Here is a 7,560-nt window from a genome sequence, read left to right as displayed (position 1 = left end):
CTGCTCATGAAAGAGTCCATGTCACAGCCTCAGAGCTTATGGCAGAGGAGGAAAGGGAACCCGTGGTGAAAGGAGAGTGTCCCAGGAGAGCAATGTCAAGACCCAGCAGAGAGAACTGGGAGATCTAAAGTATACAGCAAGGGCTGAGTCGGGAGTCCTGCTGAGGACTGCCTTAGAGCTGAGTGTATAGTCCCAGCCTGGGAAGGAAGGAAGCAGTCAGCTGCTGCCCATTCTGTGCTATTTGCCTGTGGTCACATGGAGTCTGTTCTTCAAGCCTGCCTGCACGTTAGGTTTTCTCTGCAGCCCAGGCTCTGCACTCATGGTTCTTCAGCTGGACCTCCTCCTCTCCATCCTCTTCAGCCTTTTCCTCTCCATCCTCTTCAGCTTATCCCTCTCCATCCTCTTCAGCCTATCCCTCTCCATCCTCTTCAGTCTATCCCTCTCCATCCTCTTCAGCCTTTTCCTCTCCATCCTTTGGGCATGCTGCACTGCCTCTATCAGGTCCCTATCCAGATGGTGTGATGCCCTGAGTGAGGAATTCTCCCGGCCTTGGTTCCAGGTTCCCATGGCTTGCCGGTGTGCAGCATATAGAGAGGCCATGATGAACATGTGGCCAACATCCCTTTAGTGTTGAAGATGTGTTCCTGCGTGAGGGTCTAGAAAGGACATTTGGGTGATTTGTCGTGTGCTACACCATTAAACTAAGAAATGTCAAAGTTCTTTGGTGCAACTCCTGGACTTTATCTGTAATAAAAACTTAATGTGCCCTTCAAATGTGTTTTTTAAAGTTACTTGGGTTCTAGAAAAGTTTCCCAGGGCTGAGAGCGCCCCTTGGTGGTATAGCCTGTTTTGGCATGCTCCTGGGGGCAGAGCCCCATTGTCGGAAAGACAAGTTCAAAGGTATAGAGTCAGTTAATCTATCTGTGTGTGACCGTTAATCTAGAAATGCGTGACAGTTAATCTAGAAGTTAGTGACTATTTTCTAGAGGCTACCTTGCTCTGTATCAGTCTTTGCCTTCCTTCAGGAGTTAGATATGTTGAGGAGTATTAGATACTTTTGTGCCTTGTGCTTACTTGGCATTTTCTGATAGTTTGATTTAATGTTGTATTTTTGTAAAATATCACATATTTGATGCTCTTCTCTGTGTGTGACTTCCATACCCTGTCACATTCATTACATAGGGTGTGAGTCTTTGTAGACTATGTGTATGTAGGCTTGTCTTCATCTTGTCTCTAGTCTACGTTGGCACCATTCTTTCCTTTTTATTAGTCAGCACTTCCTACTCCACTGAACCCAGCTGTTTCTCCAGGGGTTTTTATGTGTTGGAGATAGTATTCAAGAATGAGGGTCTGGGTCCTTCCACCAGGCCCCCGGCTCGGGGTGCCTACCTTCCCCACGGCTGGACACCTGGCTTCAGACTTCGCCTTCTCAACCCCACCAGGTGGGGGTGATGGGTCAGCAGGGTTGGAGCCGGGCTGGGTGGACCCTCGAACCTGGCTAAGTTTCCAAGGGCCTCCAGGTGGGCTTGGAATCGGACCAGGCTCAGAGGTACTGGGGATCTCTCCATGTCCCCCAGCATATGAGCTCTGTGGAGGCATGGCATACTGTGGACCTCAGGTTGGACTAGGCCTAGTCCCCCAAGTTGGCGTGGAGACTTTGCAGCCTGAGGGCCAGGCAGGAGCTCGAGTGGAGAGCAACTCAGAGGAAGCCTCCTCTGAGCCCTGTGCCGCCCGCCCCAGTGCCGTGAAGTTGGAGAAGGTGGAACCAAGTCCTGAGGAGTCCGAGGACATAAACGCTCTGCAGAAGGAGTTAGAGCAATTTGCCAAGCTACTGAAGCAGAAGAGGACCACCTTGGGGTACACCCAGGCCGACGTGGGGCTCACCCTGGGCGTTCTCTTCGGAAAGGTGTTTAGCCAGACAACCATCTGCCGCTTTGAGGCTCTGCAGCTCAGCCTTAAGAACATGTGTAAGCTGCGCCCCCTGCTGGAGGAGTGGGTGGAGGAAGCTGACAACAATGAAAACCTTCAGGAGATATGCAAATCAGAGACCCCGGTGCAGGCCCGAAAGAGAAAGCAGACAAGCATTGAGAACCGGGTGAGGTGGAACCTGGAGAACACGTTTCAGAAGTGTCCGAAGCCCTCCCTGCAGCAGATCACTGCCATGGCCAAGCAGCTTGGGCTGGAGAAGGATGTGGTTCGAGTGTGGTTCTGTAACCGGCGCCAGAAGGGGAAAAGATCAAGCACTGAGTATGCACAACGAGAAGAGTATGAGGCTACAGGGACGCCTTTCCCGGGGGGTCCTGTATCCTTTCCTCTGCCCCCAGGCCCCCATTTTGGTGCCCCAGGCTATGGGAGCCCCCACTTCACCACACTCTACTCCGTCCCCTTTCCCGAGGGTGAGGCCTTTCCCTCTGTTCCCGTCACTACTCTGGGCTCTCCCATGCATTCAAACTGAGGCACCAGCCCTCTCTGGGGATGATGTGAGCCAAGGCAAAGAAGGAAGGTGGACAAAGAGAACCTGGAGTTTTGGGATTAAATTCTTTTACTAAGGAGGGATTAAAAGCACAATGGGGGCGGGGGGGGTGCGGAGATGAAGTTCAGTGAGGCTGTGGATCGGGAATCCCGTTCATTACTCTTCGTTTTATTCTTAAATAAAAGACTGGGACACACAGTAAAAAAAAAAAAAAAAAGAGGATCTGGCCTCTTGTGTGTACTCACTGCTTCTGAGTGTGTACACACTGCTTCAGGATGCTAGTGTGTGTGTTTAAGCCACCCAGACATACATTTCTATGTGTAATAACCCTATTGTATGTGTTTATCTATACCATACTGACTATTCTATGTGCCATGATCCTAACACATGTGTTTAACCCACTCACACATACAAGTGTATGAGATACTAAGGAGTGTGTCTAACTACCTATATCCACAGTTCTATATGCAATGATCCTAGAATATATGATTAGCCCTCCAATATATATAATTCTATGTACCAAGTGTGTGATCCTAGTATGGGTGCTTTACCCATAAATACATACAGTTCTATATGCAGTGATCCTAGTGTGTGTGATTAACCCACCTATACATACACATCTAGGGTGTATGACACCATGCTGTGGTGGTTTGGATGAGAATGGTTCCCGTAGGCTCATCATATGTTTGCATACATGACCCCCAATTGGAGGAGCTGTTTGGGAAGGATTAGGAGGTGTGGCCTTATTGGAGAAAGTACATCACAGGATGAGGGTGGGGGGTATGTTTTAAAAGCCCACACTATTCTATTTAGCTCTCTACCTGGCGTGTGTTGATCAGCTTACTGCTGCAGCACCATGCCTGCCAGCCTAGTCCCTTGTTCTCCACTGTGATGCCCGTGATCTTACTGCCTGAACCGGAAAGCCCTCAATAAACATGTCTTACGTTGCCTTGGTCAAGATGTCTTATCACAGCAACAGAAGAGTAAGACACGTTGACCCGTTCCGAACTGCCTCACATTTGGGCACCAAGTGCTCTGGTCCTCGGGTCAGTCAACAGGGTCTAGCAAGAGAGAGAGTGGGGATGGAGGGGCAAGAGGCTCGAAGAATGGAGACAAGACAGAGAGTCTGTTAAAGTCCAGTTTATTGAAAGGAAATCCTGAGTATATATAAGCACAGGCAGGGGAACGCAGCTGAAGATGCTTTACAGAGTGTGCCTTGTGGCTGGGGGCACTAAACAACAAAACAAGATATGGGAGAAAAACAAGATGTTTATCAGAGCTGGGCAGTGGTGGCACACGCCTTTAATCCCAGCACTTGGGAGGCAGAGGCAGGAGGATTTCTGAGTTCGAGGCTAGCCTGGTCTACAGAGTGAGTTCCAGGACAGCCAGGGCTACACAGGAAAACCCTGTCTCGAAAACAAAAACAAACAAACTATATATATATATATATATATATATATATATAAAGATGTTTATCAGAGTGTGCTCAGCTGTTGTAGGCTGTTGAAAACAAGTCTCTTGTCAGATTATATGGCTCGAGATGGCTGCAAAGATGATAGCCGCTTTCTGCTAGGACATTGGCTCCCAACAACACATGTGTCCAGTTCTCCCTGCATTTCTTAATTTATTTGTACCTGAGTGATTTAAAATGACACGTTTGTATCAATATTAGCTTTTCTGTCTAACATATTTCATCAACTATTAATGCAACCCTATCTCTAATAGGTGACAAACCTAACTCAATATGTGTACATGCACGTCTTCAGTCCCAATATGCATTAAAAACATATGACTATTATTAGTACATGGAGGGTAACATGATGGACTAATGAGATGTCTGTAAAGTATTGTTGTTATTTTCTTTGTTTTTGTTGTGAGCTGTCAACTCTCTGTTTAGAATGCTGTTTCCTAAGGTGTTTTAAGTCATTTCTGGTCTGCCCTAACTCGTTATGGAGGGTTCGTATTCGTTTGGAATACTGCTGGTTGTTAGCTTTGGCTTCCACTTTAGCACACCTGTTTGCTTTTTATTAATCACCATTTCCTGTTACACAACATTTTATCAAGGTCCAAACAGTCAGGGCCATACAGAGTTTACCTGCTTCTTACCACAGCCATGTTCCCAGTCACTCTGGTTTGTCCTGCCCTATACTTACTTCATGGCACGCAATGCCATTGATTTCTGGCCTTTCCCTCTTTCTGATGTCTACCTGTGTGCTTCCTCACAGCCCTCCCTTCTCTCACAAGGACAACATACTTCTGCACTTCAGTTACTGTTTTCACTAAGGTCACAGAATTTGTACCCTAAGTTCATAAAGAACTTCATTTGCCTTTGTTTTGTTTTGTTAGTTACAAAGTCTTCGAGTGTTTGGATGCACATTTTGAACATTTTTCCCCCAGCATTTTGGAGTTGGGTGTGAATGTGTGTGTGTATCTTTGAGGTCAAGGGGTGAGAGTGAGGAGATAGATCTTTGAGTTCAAGACTAACCTGGTCTACAGAGGGAATACCAGGACAGCCAGGGCTACACAGAAAAAACTCTGCCTCAAAAAAAAAAAAAAAATTGCCTGCAGTGCAGCATGTCAACTTCCTCAAACCACAAGAGCTGGTGATTTCAGCAACTTTACAGGTTCTGAGACGCACCAGACCTTAGTTCTGGATACTTGGACCCTGTCTGTCTGTTTGTCCGCTTTCTGGGTGTGCTACCTGACACCTCCTCAGTGACCCACATCTTAATCCAAGATCAAGTTTTCAATCTCAGAGACACATGATCCATGGTTTTAGTGCCTGCTGATGCCTTAGCTTGGAAACTTGCCTTGATCCAAGTACCTCAGTCTCCTTACAGATCTCCCTACTTTGTCCTCTGGCTCTGGCCAGTTGCTTTACTCAGAGCCTCCCGTCTTGTACTACAGATTTTGCTAGTATCCTGCATACAGAACCCTACCTTAGAGGTTCTGTAACTTTGTGTCATTAAATCTTCCAGGGAGCCATTATTACCTTCAGGGTGGATCCCAGCGGTTCGTGAAGGCTGCATGGGCCAGCCATCATTCCAAGCCTTCCTCACCTCAGCCCCTCTTCCTTCTAGACAGATCTCCACCAGAGCCTCTGCCCACCAGCCCTCCTCTGAGAGACGTGAAAACCCTGTAATGTTGGCTCTCTCTTGCAACACACTTCCTGATTCTGGTTACCTCATGCTCATGGAACTTGTCACTGCCTGCTGGAAGTTTCTCCTGACATTCGCAGACCTGGAACAAACAACAGTTCCTTATGAGTGTACTATTTATAAGCTATGCCTTTGCATTTTGACTGCTTGAATTGAAACCATGGCACTGGCATTTGATTCTGTGCTGTCTTGCAGGTATCAGTTCCCCATCTGTGGAAAGGGAAGATGGTAACCTGCACTATGTAAGGTTATTGTGGGAACTAAAGTGGTCAGGGACTTAGTACTAATCATGGCATTCCTATTCTTGCAGCCATGTTTCCTACACAGCAACCTTTAATCTGATAAGATCGTAGACACTGGATAAGAAAATAGACTAATATACATTTTGATGAGTAACAATGGATTGTTTTTTCTTAGGGTTGTATAGTTAGATAGCATGTGTGAGTGTGTGTGTGCTTATGAATGCCTCTGTATATGTTGTCTTTTTTATCAGTTCTGTGCATTAATTTTATACTGTCATTGAAATTCAGGGAAAAGGGTAGTGTAATATTTTAGTATGCTTTTAATAAAGAGAAATAGTATATGCAACTTCTATATCCAATTATATGAATATAAGAACATATACACACATTAGAGTTGGGAAAGTTAATTTACTTTTAAAATATAATATCATCATTTTGTCCATAGTAAATGAATATTAGGACAAGAAATGAAGCAAATGAACCTTCCTATGTTAGGAAAGTCAGGGGGCCGGGTAGAAAGGAAGAAGCAGGAAGCAGAAAGATCGTTTTATACAGACCTGTTCAGCGGGCCGTTGTCCAATGTCAGCAGTACAGTGCAGCTCTGTATGGTCCTGTATTCTGCAGCGCAGGTAGCCCTTCATAACACAGGAATCAGAACGGTCAGCTTGAGCCTTTCTAGTACTCTAAACTACCTGGGGTACTGAGATGGATGACAAGCTAAATGAAGTCTAGCCTGGGCAAATCAGCAAGATCCCATTTTACAATAAAATGGAAAATGGTGTCACATGCCTATAACCCTAGTACTTATCAAGTGAACTCAGGAGAGGTAATGCCATGGCTAACCTGAGCTACATAGAGAGTTCCCGGCTGGCCAAGGTTACATAGTGAAGCCTTGTCTCCTCAGGATACTTAAGATGGGGGCTGAAGAAACGATCCAGAGGTTAAGTGCTCCTTTAGAGGACTGGAGTTTCTTTTCCAGTATCCACACAAGGTAGTAACCACCACCTGTATTTCTAGCTCCAGAGGTTCCAATGCTAATTTGTCTGTGAGCACATGCCCCCAGAAAAGTGCATATGCACACACATACACACACACACACTCACACATACGCACACACACTCACACACATACACTCACATAAATAGTAATAAGCTAAAGTTGAAAAAGAGGGCTGGGGATACAGCCTAGTGACAGAGCTGTGTGAGGTAACTTCAACCACCTGTACCACAAAATCAAATGAAAGAAGAGCCATCGTGGTGCAGGATTAACTTTGCTGTGCATCAATTCAGCTGCCTCCCTGTCTCATGCTGCTACAGTTCATAACTGTACACGAAGAGCCTGGAACTCTGAGTTCACTGTCCCAAGTGCTCACTGACTTTTGCTCACTCCCTTACCTCTGAGCCCAGCACTTCAGACGTAAAGTAGAGCTCAGATGGCTGCTAGCGTGAGATGTACATGTGTGCGACACGGCTCACAAGTCCCCCGGGAAGCTATGTTAGGACACTTTGTGTGGATGATGTGAATGGACAGAGAGGAGTTGAGCATGTCCACAGACTGCAGGATCTCAGCCCCTGGGCCTCTAGAGTGGGACTCAACAGGTCACGGGTCAAGGGAGTGCTTAAAGTTCTGGAAGAGTCTCTTCCAGAGAGAGGCAGAATTTCACCAAAAAGAGATATAGTTGAGTCTA

At 46.3% G+C, this 7,560-nt stretch overlaps 1 pseudogene; it reads left to right on the top strand.

Moving 5' to 3' along the window:
• Nucleotides 1-1,342: 1,342 nt before the first annotated feature.
• LOC114612029 lies at nt 1,343-2,455 on the top strand (annotated as a pseudogene).
• The last annotated feature ends 5,105 nt before the right edge of the window (nt 2,456-7,560 follow it).

Source organism: Grammomys surdaster, unplaced genomic scaffold (genome assembly GCF_004785775.1).
Source record: "Grammomys surdaster isolate TR1022 unplaced genomic scaffold, NIH_TR_1.0 126132, whole genome shotgun sequence".
NCBI classification, from domain to species: Eukaryota; Metazoa; Chordata; class Mammalia; order Rodentia; family Muridae; genus Grammomys; species Grammomys surdaster.
Note: the sequence above shows the minus strand (reverse complement) of the source record. Positions and strands in the feature narration are given on the sequence as shown.